Source organism: Scatophagus argus, chromosome 14 (assembly GCF_020382885.2).
Source record: "Scatophagus argus isolate fScaArg1 chromosome 14, fScaArg1.pri, whole genome shotgun sequence".
NCBI classification, from domain to species: domain Eukaryota; kingdom Metazoa; phylum Chordata; class Actinopteri; family Scatophagidae; genus Scatophagus; species Scatophagus argus.
In genome coordinates, this window is record NC_058506.1 from 12,385,889 (window position 1) to 12,400,230 (window position 14,342).

Consider the following 14,342-nt stretch of genomic DNA (forward strand, 5'->3'; position numbering starts at 1 on the left):
ATAATAGGCTGATGACTTCCTATTATCGTATTATCTCTGTCTGCTGCGCTGTGGAACTCCTAAAGCAAGCTGTGTTTGGGAGTATTTAACTTTTATGGATGCAAACACGTCAGGACAAAGGGCAGGGGAAGGTAACAGATCTGCTCAACAAAGGCCTTGACACAGCCTCCACAGGGGAGACAGTCACAGCACAGCACAAAGTCGCTAACTGAAGCGCGCACGGGTGTACGCACAGCACACACACACTGGCAGCTTTTTACCCCCAGGCATATGATGACATTTCAGCACCTAACTCAGACAATCCCACTGTACTGTTTCTCGCCTATTACGATTCTTCTGTGTAAAGCATGTGTATGTGCATACCTATTCTGTCTGTCTGAATGTCACCCCATCTCATTCTCTTCCCAGTCTATCCCCTTCCTTTTCGTCTGTCTCCCTGTTTGTGTCTTTCTGTGTTATCTAACAAAGTAGCCAGAGAAGGTCGCGTCCTGCCAGGAGCTGGATGAAACAGGAAATAGCCAATCCAAGAGGATGAACGGCGACTTAGACAACCAGTTCCCACACTACTATCCAAACATAGCGTTATTGTTCTGTAATGCAATTATGGAAGGAGTGGGGAGTAATTGTTTAGCAGTTTAAGGACAACCCAGAGCAACTGTTGTGATGGCATGTTGGCACAAGCAGAACACAGAGGAGGTAATAACAACAGCAGGTGGAGGATGTTATACAAGCAGAGAGGAGGGCTGAAGAAACATCAGGATGGCGGAGGTTGCTTTTGTAAAACCGTCACTGTTTGTTTTCTATGCAGCCATCAGTTAGGACAGCGAGGAGTAAATGAATATCAAAGGCTGTTCACCAGTCATGCTTTTTGTTGAGTAAACAGACTATCTGGTTGCAGTGCTGTAAGTGTAGCTGGTTTTGTCTCTTTTGTCTCCTGTCTTCCCACACACCTGAGCCGGCCTTTCAGCACAATGGACTTTCAATCCTTATCAGACCCAATCACAATGTGTGTGTGTATGTGAGTGTGGGTGGGGGTGGGGGGATGATATCAGTTAAAACCTGAAGGGATGAGATCGGTTTCCCATTCCATACCTCCTGCCATCTCTCTCGCTAAACATATCATATTGAAATGCATGAACATACTGTATTGGCAAATGGACAAAAAAAAATGCACATACTGGTATACACATTCAGGATGTCAGTTTCCCCCACCCAACCACCCACCTTGCCAGATATGATAAAATCATTATCACCAGCCATGCGAATACAACTAATGAATAATGTATGTTCCACTGGGCCACAATAGTACATCCCTTCTGGCCTGTTACCTTTCTCTTAGAGTCACAGTAGCTAACAGTTGCTTGTTCCATTGCTTAGGGTCATATCAGCTTAGCCCTGTCTAGCGCTATTTTAGATTCTATTAGCATGGGACACTGTTTATGCATGTGTGCACAAAAAGTGTGTGCTGAATGTACACGTACAGACAGACGGGGGCGCACAGAAAAATAAATTATAGGTGTAGGTATATAGTCAGACACAACTGCGCTCATTAATGGTGATGACAGATGTGACTGACAGACGTGACTGACAGAAGTGACGGACAGAACCCCGACCTGGAGAATAAGAAAAAGCGGGCATCAGGTGTTAGACCGCATTCTTTCCTGATTGACACAAAGAGACGATGACATGCATCAGATGTAACGTCGTGATGGACAGCTTGGGTTGGGAGCGACAGGGGAGACTTCACTATTTCAATTATCAAGTGTAACAGATCATACATGGACTCATACATATAGAAAGCATACATGCACACAGGGCTGTAGTACTTGAGTCAGTGCTTGATCTTCACTTCAAAGTGTCAGTGGCTTGTCTAAGCCAATATAAGACGTTCCCTTTGGCTGGTGAGCCTAATGGACCCTTGGAGAAGATGGACAAAAACAGAGGAAGTGAGCAGTAGAGCCCATGTTATCATTTGCTTATCAGCCAGCATATTCTTGTCTTCAGACTGGAAGGTCATACAGCAAACATGTGCGCAACATCAGCCCACAGCTATGAGTCCAATTAATATGCATGTTGGGGAGGATTAGTTCATTACCCGCAGTTATCAAGCAGGAACATTGTATACTGTACTGTTTATTCTGGTCATTCTTTCAGCACTGCTCCTAAAGCACTGCTGCACTCACGTGGTTTAATGTGCTCAAACAGTACGGAGAAACATGACCGTCAGCCCTGAAGAATAAAACCTGAGTTGCTCATTTATATCATAAAAGTGTCTGATTCTGAGCTGTACTGTTTGATCACCACAGATTATGCATTGTCACGGAGAAGTGAAATCAGATGGTCACAGTGAGGATATCTGAGCGTATCTGAGTCTTGAAATTAGAGAGGAAGTGCCTGATCTAACATTGACAATCTACAGATAATTCACATCTACTTTTACCAAACAGTTCTATTGTTACAAACCTCTGTGGGGTTTTTTTAATTTAACTGGATGAACATTTTGCCAATAATAAAGTGTTCTCCACAAAACTTGACAGCACAAGATATAATCCAGAGAAAAGAGCAGAACTTACACTCTCTCTGTTTAAATTGTTTGACACCAGACAAATGGTAGTTTACCGTAAGACAAGACAAAATGGGCTTGACTGACTTACCCCTCTCTCATGACTGTGCCTTAAATGTGAAGCTACAGCCAGCAGCCAGCTACCTCAACTTAGCACATGGACTGGAAAAAGGGGGAAACAGCTTGTGTGGCTCTATCAAAGGGTAAGAAAAACCACCTACCATCAAGTCTGAGTCTCACTAATCAATGCACTGTATGTCATTTATTGTATTCATACCAAAACCAAAGTGTAAAAATTACAAATTGCCATTATTTAGGAAATTATGTACCAGGTGTCTCGCCTCTGAGCAGTTGCCGGGGCAACCAGCGGAGTCTTCAGGAAGCGACTTGTAACGACCAAGATATAGTCCAGCACACGCTAGATAACACATGGCATCAATATCCAGTTTTGATATGATTGCTTGAATCAGTATGTAAATCTCCCACCCCCTTTGTAAATTAATGAGCTGTATTACTGTCAGCTACACTTATCCATAATCCTGATGTTAATGCAGCTACTTCAGTCCATACTAATAAGGCACTTACTGAAACACATAAGCAGGCAAACACATCAGCAACAATGTTCAGCCAGTAATCAGATAGCACACTGAAGATGCAGACAGTCCCTCACACAACACACACACACACTAGAAATTCTTTCCCTACCAACACTACACATTTAATACTACAAACTCATGTACAGTATGTGTATTTTTCTTAGGCTGAGATAAACAGAAACATGAATCCACGAAGCAGTGCTGCCGTCACCGCTACCTAATTGCAGAATCAGCTGGGTTTAAGACAATGCCCAGAGTGGGTTGAGATTAAAACCAAAATAGGCAATAAACAAGCCACATGCAAGAAAAAAATAATACTTCAAACATCTCACAGGCATCAGCAGAGCCCTTTACCCTACAGCTCGCTGAGGACTTTGACTAAGCACTGCAGTCAATTCTATGTTAACTTGTTAAAATGTCTTTACTTCCAGAATGGAAATAATTATGTGTAACAAAGGTGAAGAAAAAATATCTCTTTAAACACCCAATAACGGCGAAGGAGAAGATAGTGAATAAGGAATATGCACTAGCAAAGAGCCATGTGTTGACAAGCCTAACCAGCATCGCAGCAAATCAGGAAGACTAAGCATCAGATCTAAAGACTTATCTGTCCTCCATACATGCTGGTATTCTCCAAATCAGTGGAGTAAATCTACAGTATCAAATCTCCCAATCATAATCCCCATCAATGTAAACAGGGAGCAGCATTAATTAGAGTTCTGTATTGAAAGATGTTTATCTGGGCTATGATCACATGGGACGGGTGGGAACAGTTTATACGTCTCTTTAGTTAGAAATTAACAAGGAAGGGATGCAAGAAGGACTAAAAGATGTGTTTCTGTGTGAGTGGAGGACAGCATATGATTTGAGGGAATCATCCAAAGGAGAAGAGTGCACAGGGATGCATGCTGACCTTGTCACAAACTCATGAGTGCAAAACTGCACAGTCCATTTCATTACTCACACAGCCCAGTAACCAAGCCTCTCTGGAGACACAAAAGCACACACACACACACACACACACACACACACACCATTCTGCTCTTTGGTTATTAAAGCACACTCAATCCCTGACGAGGCAGAGCCACACACATCAAAAGATTTTTCTGCTCATCGGAGACTATTGGACAAGGATGAAAATGGATTCTGACATGGCATCCTGGAAAACTGCTAGCCTTAAGCCCTGATATCATGCGTAAGAAGCCAAAGACAAAGACACCACCAAGTACAGGCTCTTCAGCAGTAGTAGAAATCTTGGCTACACTACAAACACAGATTACAGTCTTACACTACGAGGGGTCCACTGTCACTGCCATATGCACCAACACAGTGCACAAATGCACTGACTTTCTATTCATATTAGATCAGTAAGACGCTATTTTTAATTTCCCACATGCCAGCTCAATAAATGCCTTTAAATATCTGTTTGGACCACCAAATTATGCATCACTATATAACAAGTACAAGTTGTAAAAAAGAAGTTAACACTATTATAATTAGAAGCATATAAGATTTGATGATCTTGACTGACTGGGCAGGGATTTGACTCCCTGCATCAGCTTACATTCAGGATGTTGAGACATTTGACTCAAAATCACAAATGTGAACATTATGGTAGCACTAGAAGGAAAGTCGGAGGATTATCAAAGTCAGCAGGATTCATCTCATGGGGACCACAAACATCTGCACTGAATTTAATGAAAATCCATCCAATAGCTGCTGAGATCTTCATTCTGGACCAAAGTGACTGTCATCCACAGGGCCATTCCACAATTGTGCTGCTAGCATGTTGATGTTAGCAATTAACTCAATGCCAAAGTACAACTTCACACTGCTGCTAGTTTGGCTGTAGATTCTTATTTGGATTGAAAATGTTCTTTTTGTCACTCTGTAACTTCTTCCACCTCATACACACAAAACGCACACATGTATTCTCATGCACTTCCTGCTCATTTAAGTAATCTTTGTACATGGGTTGTTTCCAGGTCAAGCGGCACAGACAGAATTAGACCTTTTCTTGTCCGCCAGTTGTGCTTGTCTCGTTACATCATTCGCTGCCTGTAACACACAGCCATCTCAAATTTACATCACCTAATTCCATTCAGTGACATTTCTACATAAAGAACTGGACACAGTGAAAGATAGCATTTTAAAACAGTGAATAAATGATCAGTATGAATAAAAAAAGATAAAAACTGATTCATATTGATTTATATAATGAAGCTCAGCTCCTTTAAAAATGATTTCATATTTTTATAAATATTTTCAAACGTGAAATAATAAGATTCACGTTATCGTCACACCCACTTGTGACAAATAAGGAAGGCTTGAAAAAGAGTTTGAGTTTTGAGGGGGGTTTTTTATATCAGTTTAAAATGTAACAGTTTCGAATAACACCTTAGTAACCCAAAGCTGACAGTTTCTTCCCATAAGAATACATCACAGCAGCATCCTGGTATTGAACTCGTCAGCCATCACAGGTTTTAACACAGCCGCTGCTGTGTCTACTGAGTTTCAGCCACTTCAGCTGAAAGTTGACAGCGCCAGCACAAAGAAGGAAAAAAAAACGAAAAGGGGGGAGGTTAAGAGGTTGAGGGTGGGAAAAGAAGGGAAGGAGAGAGAAGATGGGATTAAAGCATCAGAAGGTATAGTGTTCCTCTGAAAGATGATGGGCTGAAGGCTGCTCCCACAGGACTGACTGCAGGAGTAATCCCACCAAATGGAAGAGTTTAACAGTTACCACCCACTGAGAGAGATGCACGGAGACCGAGACGAGACGCGTTTACACACATACACACACACAGTCATTCATACACAAGCATGTGCAGTCAAAGACAGCCCACTACACCCTCTGATTCTCAAGCTTTCTGTGTACATTAGCAAAAAAAGGCTGCTGTGTGTTGCTGTTTTCTCATATCTGTGGCAGATTAGGTCTGGTGTTACCCTGCTAACACACTGGTGCTCTGGTAGGTTTATGCTATGTTAGCTGGCAAGCTCAAGTCAATAGAAGCAACAAACAAGCCATAAAGAGGCAGACAACAGCAGGCAGATATGGGAAGGGTTTTGTGGTGGGGCTGTGAGATGCTGCCAAGCTACTGAATGGTTTTACGTCAGTGAACCCCACAAGGCCCCAGGACAGAGTGTACATGGCCATTTGACATTTTAAATAAGCAGACAAGATACGTTATCGTCTAGATTAACTATTTGATACTGAATAAGTCACCATTTGGTAAACAAACATCTTCCACTATCTGCCTGATTTCTGGAAAGTACCCTGTTCCCCAATGTTTTTGTGTCAGAGAATGATGATTTTGTCCACCGCTTTGTTGATGACATGTTCAAGTAATAATCTATTGCTTCATTATGTGATATTATAGGTTTTCATATGAGCAGCATTGTATGCTTTTGTCCTATTAGCTATATCTGTTATTATGGCTTTTGAACAGCCTATTTGATAATGAATTAGTGAATTGATTTTCAGTTAGTGGATTGAATGGAGAACACTGGTCATATGTCTTAATCATGCAACATCGTCAGTACAAAGGAAACACACACACACACACCCATGACTCTGGGTCATATTTGAAGTATGGAGGTGACCTTTAGTTGAGCGAGGTGAAGCAGAAGAGAAGCTCTCATTGAACACAAACTGTTTGCTCCTCTTCAGATAATGGCACCTGCATTCAGGTAGGTTTTCTGGATGACTGACAAGCTTCTCTCCTGATGACCTCGCGCCTTATTGTTGTTTTCAACAGACATGAGAAACTGAAACATGAAAGTGTCTTCATGGACACTGTTAATGAGCAGCTATTGATCATGGTACAGGGCATCAATACGTGATTGAAGGTTCAAAGCTGAATAAAAATCGTGCAGAAACACCAGTGACCTCTGTATCCACAGGGCTGATTTCACACTTATGTTATCCCAATTTCAATTTTAACCAAAAATCTGTAAATTAAGCAGTTTGGACTTTGGGGGATTTTCTTCATAGGACTACACTCATACAGTCAATATGTCACATACACTCATCACTCTTTTGCCCTCACTGTGCATCACTGTGGTGCAGTTATACCAAGAACTAAAGGTTGAACGACATTTAAATTTTTTGTTTGGATGCAATTGCGACATTGTAACTGTGAAAACAATCCTGGATGACAAATTCAATTATAGTGATTATAAATCAGAAAATGGTGATATTACAAGAGCTGTAAATATATATACACATATAAAAAAAACAGTTGGATTCATTCTTGGAGTAGATTAAAGATTCCTGTGAGGCTCAGAGTTGTGCTCGTGGCAGAATAATCACTCTCAGTATTACCTTTTCTCTGTTATTGTAGGTGTCGTTGTCATCACCTCCTCCAGCAAGACCACCACAATTAAACAGGTTAATTGCTGTCCAGGACTAACAACACTGGAGGCACCACAAGTAATTAATAGGATAATATTAAACACCGGTAAGAGCACATTCTCACCCACACGCTCTGACATACATGTAGGACCATGATGGTCACCAACATGTGTGGGAGAACAAAGAGGAGTTCAGGGACCAAACTTAAATACATTGTCCATTCTGTGTTTAGTCAGTTTATTCTGAAACAAACTGATTTTTGTGTTCTATCCAAACTGGGGTGCCTTTGTCTATGAAAGTCAGCTTAGATTAATTATCCTCAGATAAAACTTTGTAAACTTTAAAGTTAAATAGCACTTAAGCCATATGGGCCACCATCTGGTCATAGACCAGGTTACATTTCGAAAAATTCAGTTGGCAGACTGCATATTAATTGTGAGCAACAATGACAAAAACAAAAAAACAAAAAAACAAAAAAAAATCTGCTTCAAGCTTTGAAGGTTTGCTGATTGTGACCATATCAACTTGTGTACCTTCGATTTTACAGACCAACAGATTATATGAGAAAATAGCCATTAGATTCAGCTCTGGTGTCCTCTAGGTCAGATTCTCTGAACATATTACTTTTCCAAAATCTTTTCACAGGGATATGAATAATTAAGCAAATTGTAGGGTGAAGTGTATAATTTTGGGATGGGCAATTCAAAAGAATGTAGAATATGCGCATATTAGCACTGTAATTTCCTCCTTCATCTCAGAGAGTGTGGGGGTCAGAACACAGACGCTCTCCATTATCTGTAATGGACAGAAAAGAGAACGAAAGAAGAGCAGAAGAAAAAGAAAGAAATCAGAAAAGTGAATTGAAGAATAATAGAGAGGACACTGTAAATGAAAGTATTAATATTCCTGCTAGTGTGGCCATGCACAATGTTGTACTTCTGTTGTCTATGAGACGAACAGGAGATTCAGTGACCCTCTTTCATTCTGTCCTTCTTCCTGTTCTCCTGTTTTTCTCCTTTCACTATGCTCCTACTGACAAGAGAGGGGGTGTAGTGGTCCTTGTTCTGCTGGGAACCGCAGAACACTTCACACCTGAGCAGCACATCTCACACATACATATGAGAGTCTTAAATTGAAAATTCACAAACACACGCACATGAGTGCACTGGATCAGACCTCAAGAAAGAAAATAACCACAAAACATGAAACCTGAATGGTATACTTACAGAGGTCACCTCACAGATAAAAATATGTGCAAATATACTTGTTGTTGGTATGAGTAAAGACTGGTCAGTCCTCCTGGTTCAGTCACCAGACTCCTAGACAGGATCTATAGAGTGGGACACACCCTTTCCTACTCCTTGTCCTCCCTACGATTTAAGATGACAGCAATTTGACCAACTGGTTTTTCAGCTTGTCCACCACCACTTCCTTTTACTGTAACTCTCTTTCGTTTCAATGGGGTACAAATTTAAATAATGGAATCCAGTGTCTGTCTGCAAGAAAAACAATTGCATGACACAGAAGGAAGAGGTTTGGGAAGAGGAGAGAGGGAGCAATGCAACAAAGACATCCTTTGTGACCTCACCATTTCTGTTAACAATCTGTAAGAATCATTTAAGTGATAAAATGTGCTATGTGCCTGTGTCTTAGGCAAAAGTAATGAATTCATAGCTTTTCTCATGACATGATGTATATCATATCGAAAATATACTGCATAGTAGTAATCTTGCATTTACAAAGATTACAAGCATAATATTCTGTGAAATCTGTTTGAAAATTGCTATAAAAAGACCAAATACACGAATGTAGTTTGCTCATATGCAACACATATAAATTATGTATCTTGAAACATGCAAGAGAGCTGATGTTCACATAGGATACTATGTCCTAACTTGTTTGTGATCAGCATACATGATATTTCTGCCATTGACCATTCAGGAGTTAGACACAGAAACATGTCTGGAATGTCACACAAGGTCAGCATCTGGCAAGGTACTCAGTTGCCAAATATCCAATCATGTCTGCCTAACTGTCTTCCTCCATGCAGCGGTCTACAGAACAATGCTGAAAATCCTACTGGCAATCGTCCTACAAAGAATAATAAGGGCCTTCTTGAGTAAAAATGAGAGTTATGGTCGTGAAGGGTGAGCAGGTCACTGAGTTCAAAGGTCAGACCCCTAGACTGCTGTTTGACCATGGATGAGAAGAGGGTAGAAATGTCTTAAATACGCCTTCAAATCCTTCTGAAGTCATCTCTAAGCATCCCGTGCACAATGTAGTCCTGTCCTACAGATGGCTGAAACTGGCCTAAAAGGTTGAAGGGTTACTGAGCTATTTTCATATGATCCAGAATCCAAACACTTCTTGCCCTACCTTAACAAAGTTTGCCGAAAGATGAAGAGTATGTAACCATGTTGGAGTATAAATGTAACTGGATAAAATGAAAGGTAGAAAAACAAACAATAGAAAATTAGCTGTCAAATCTAAAAGCAACAGGGTGTTCGGGGGTTCCATTCTCATGGTCACATGACACAAAGCAGAGGGGGCAGAGGTTAGGTCACAGGGGTCTTGTAATTAGTCTGTCTACCAACCAACCATGTCTCATAGGATAGGCATCATTTATGGCATCTCACCCCTGACCTATGACTCCTAGACTCCTCACAAATATCCCCACAATGTCAGTGGCAGACGATGTACCGGAAGGTGAACTCTCACCCCAGAGAATAGAGGAGGGTCACAGGGGAGTGAGCACCAATACCTTAAGAGGATCATTCATGATAGAGTGCAGAACAGATTGCTGTGTTTGCTTTAAAACATGCAACTGTGTGCACATGGTTATGAATCTGTACCCTAAATCACACAAACCTACACTTACAGCTAAAAATGATTATCAGATTAATCAATATATGTATATATATATATATATATATATATCTATGTAGTTAGTTGCAGAAGGACAGTCTTCCTAGCTGAATGCTTGGTAGTTGAACTGACAGCCATTTTGCCCCAATCACATCTGGTAGAAACCCACAAACCCAAATGATTGCTTTTCATTTTCCAAATGATAACCAGGAAAGTGTAAAAATATTCCACCACAGGCAAACCGCCTGCACAGATTGAAGATGGGCGAGAGCATAGCGCGTATACTGTGCAGCTGTTAAACAAGTAAAAGCCTGTCTAGAGTGTTCAGTTGGAGTTCTATGCTTTTCATCTACTGATGTAGCCTTAGAGGAGAATGAAATAAAGCCTCCTCCAGAAATGTGACCACACTGGTTCTCGTCGGCTGTGCTTCAGGACATAAACCTGAATGCGTATGCGAAAAAAATAGAACCTAGCAAATTCTTACAGGCAAAGTACACATACTAACAGAGCGGCAAACACACACGCCAGTAAAGTGCACTACATTCCACTTACGTAACTGCGTTGAAAAGAAGAACCTCCACCTCTGAGTCATCTTTCAGTGAACACCAGAGGGACAAGCTTCACCTCCTCCGAGTGCGTCTGTCCACATGTGGGTGTTGGATATCTGTGAATAGCAGAACATTTACCCCTTTCTTTTAAACACGATTCACACACATACACACACTCACTGCGACTGGGTCGGCAACAGAAGAACTGAACCCTGAAAGGCTGGTTCACCGGTACTTCTGTGAGGAACATGCACAGCTCCCGTGCCATGTAAAACCATGAAGCAGTAACTATTAATGGACAAAGCACACCTTAAGCAATACCTTTCACCTGAAAGCTTGTTGCTGAGAGGCAGTGACAGTTATGCTTCAAGGCCTGTAAGTATAGCTTAGGTCTGATTTGCGATGGCTCATTGTAGGTTTATCTGAGCTCAAAGTGAAGGCTGATGCTGACGTTTTTGTTGGTATGGTTTAATCGACACTTGGTCCTACGAAACACTACTTCGATATGAGGCACTAATACTAGACTTACTCTTTTCACCTTATGTAGGTTCTCAGCTTAACTGTTTTCAAATGCATCCATGAGTACTGACAGACCAAGCATAAATCTAAGTTGAAACTACGCAGGATTTTCCACTCATACAAAAACAAATTCTCTCAGTTATCACTTATTACCCACGTAGTAGTGTCTGTATCTGCAAAGACCCAACCTGTATTTTCTCATTTACTTTCTGACACTTTAGGTTGGTCAGTATTTAATGGCCTTGGTAATGAGACTCAACAACCAACTATCTTTCTCCAGAATCACTTCCTGCAGCACTTCATGTTGTGTTTACAAACAGTAACCCTTAAAAATCTAACTCTCTATCTAAGTCCCTCTTGTATATCATACCAGAGACCAAAAAAAAATAATAATATGCTGATTAGTTATAATAAGTTCAATATTACATTGACATAACCTTTCACACGGTCTTCTGTCAACAGCTGGATTAACAGTTCTCTTTCTCATTCTGTTCATTTTATACCAGGCTTTGTCTGACTCTACTGTCACGGCCTCTCTCCCTCACTGTCAGCAGCATTGGTAGTCTCTATTATTCATCACCTCCACTCCCAGGCTATTTATATCAGCTTTTACAGTCAGTCTGTCTTTCTGCTCCGCTGGCTGCATCTGTCTACACTAATACAGATATTTCAACCTGTGCATGCAGTTTTGGGCTGCATGAGGTCTGGTCTGATATAACATCACTACAGAAATCCTGGAATGGTGGGAAAAAAACCATATGAGTTCACCGACTTCCATACATAAAGACTTATACATCCTACTACCACAAAAAAAAGGAAATTTCTCAGTTGTAAAAGGCTACACTTTTCTCTATAAAAATGTAGTCAAATTATTTTTGAACTGTAAACTACCGGTGAATTTTACTGAAAAACAACAGATGGTAATTTCACTAAAATAACTAAGTATTCCCTATTTTTTATTTATTGCTACCATCAATTCTGCTGCTTGTCTGCCTTAAAAGCTGAAACTTACTATGAGTTGATTATCTACTATCCTGTAAGCCAATCAATTTCCACAACTTGCTACGTATATGTTTATTCCAATGCACATTTTCAAAGCTAAACATTTCATGTATAAATTTAAACTGCACACTCTGCAGCTTGCCTCTGGATAGGTCCCTGAAGTATTAACTCCACTGAAGGCCCTCCAATATCTCATTTCCCCTGGAGAAGAGAAGGGTGTGCCAAGTCACTTCACATGGGAGCATCTGCCATTCCAGTGAAAAGAAAAAAAAAAAAAGCTTTTAGGGCATGCAATTTCTGCAGCTATGTGCGGGCTATCTGTATGCAGGGATGTGTGTACTGTATGGGAGTGTGTCCATGTGTGTTACTGTGTGTGTATGTGTGTGCTGGCCAGTGCAGGGCACAGCTGTTCAGTTTAATATCATGGATGAAAAGCGAAGACCAAGACTCCAATTTCAACCCAAAAATTTCCGGTCACAACCTGCTATGTATATTTTAGCAAGCCTGTCTCAGATGGTTATGAAATGTAATGATTTTGCATATGTGCATCAGTGATTAATAATTCATATTAAATCATTCTTCTCTGTGCCGTGTGAAGCCTGTGTGTCCTATATTGATGAGAAACTACTTAAACAGTAAGTTGAGGAGATTTCAAGCCAAGATAAAATAAATCCCACCCACCAGAGAGCATTTTTTAAATCATCATTAAATTGTGATTTGATCCATCTGTGGCGGAGTAAAAGAACTGTACTTGTTGCAGTCTGAGTTATGAAGAACAGCAGTGCCCCCTAGAGGATGAGACAGCTTAAAACACAACGCAGATAAAAGCTGATCAAAGCGGGCAATTTTTAATTCCCTGCCTGAAAATCTAAGGTTTTTAATAACACCTTAAAAATCACCTCTTATACTTACTTAATTTAAACGCTTCACTTTTCTGGCAGTGGTCAAATGTAAATACATTTACAAGTACAAATTTGATCTGTTTGAGTATTGCAAATTCATTACATTTCATCTGGTCTACTTAACTATATATCAAAGGCAAATGTTTAAATTTGTACTCAAGTATATTAATATGACAGCTTAAGATTTTACATATAAAACAAACCAAGAACTTCGAAAATAATGTGATGCATAAAAGTACCAAACAGTGTATAAAATTAGAGTCAATTAATAGAAAAAAATCGTCAGGGATTGTTTTAATATTAAATTATTAATATTAAAACAGTCATTTTTAGTGGTTTCAGCTTTTGAACTGAAACTATGGCCTTTGAGAGCTAATAGAAGGAGTTAATGTATCTTTTTCAACAGATCTTAACTTTTATTTATTTATTTTCTTACCTGAGGCCAAACATTTGTGTCAGGTGGTCTTCACCCAGGGTGTTGTTGTAAAATCGTTTATTAAGTAAGTGCAAAACAAATACAAACTAAATCAAAAGTTAAGTCCTTTAAATGTTTCAGACCACCGCTTTTTCCCCCTTAGTCATTTATCTCTAACATTAACTTTATTTTTCCCCCTAACAGACTATGCTATAGTAAAAACATCTGTGCAACTCCTTTACTGGGTCTGCTGAGTAACATGATAAATGGAACTTATCATTCATAACTTACTAATCGTTTAGAAAGTAGCCTAATGTAAACAGTCCAGTTGACAGGACAATTAATGTATTATTTGCCGTTACCGGACTGTGAAGAACGTTACGACCCCTGAGGGCCCGTACAAACCACCTCTCAGCGCTATACAGCAGCTATAGGAAGGTGTTTCAACTTTTACATCAGAATTTACTATTCACAATAAAAGGGGTTTTTTTTCCTGTTTTTGGCGGATGATAGACCATCAGTCTCCAGCTAACGTGTCCAGGACAGGTGGGTTGGTCTACCAATGTTCAGATTAACCTGTT

The 14,342-nt window shown here is 40.2% G+C and overlaps 1 protein-coding gene across 1 annotated transcript in view; it reads right to left on the minus strand.

Moving 5' to 3' along the window:
* LOC124070511 (rho guanine nucleotide exchange factor TIAM1-like) overlaps positions 1-11,583 on the minus strand; it is a 66,012-nt gene extending 54,429 nt beyond the window's left edge. Inside the window, exon 1 of the mRNA XM_046410470.1 lies at positions 10,928-11,583. The gene's annotated coding sequence lies outside the window, so the exon portion shown is untranslated. The remainder of the gene's footprint in view (positions 1-10,927) is intronic.
* Positions 11,584-14,342: the final 2,759 nt, after the last annotated feature.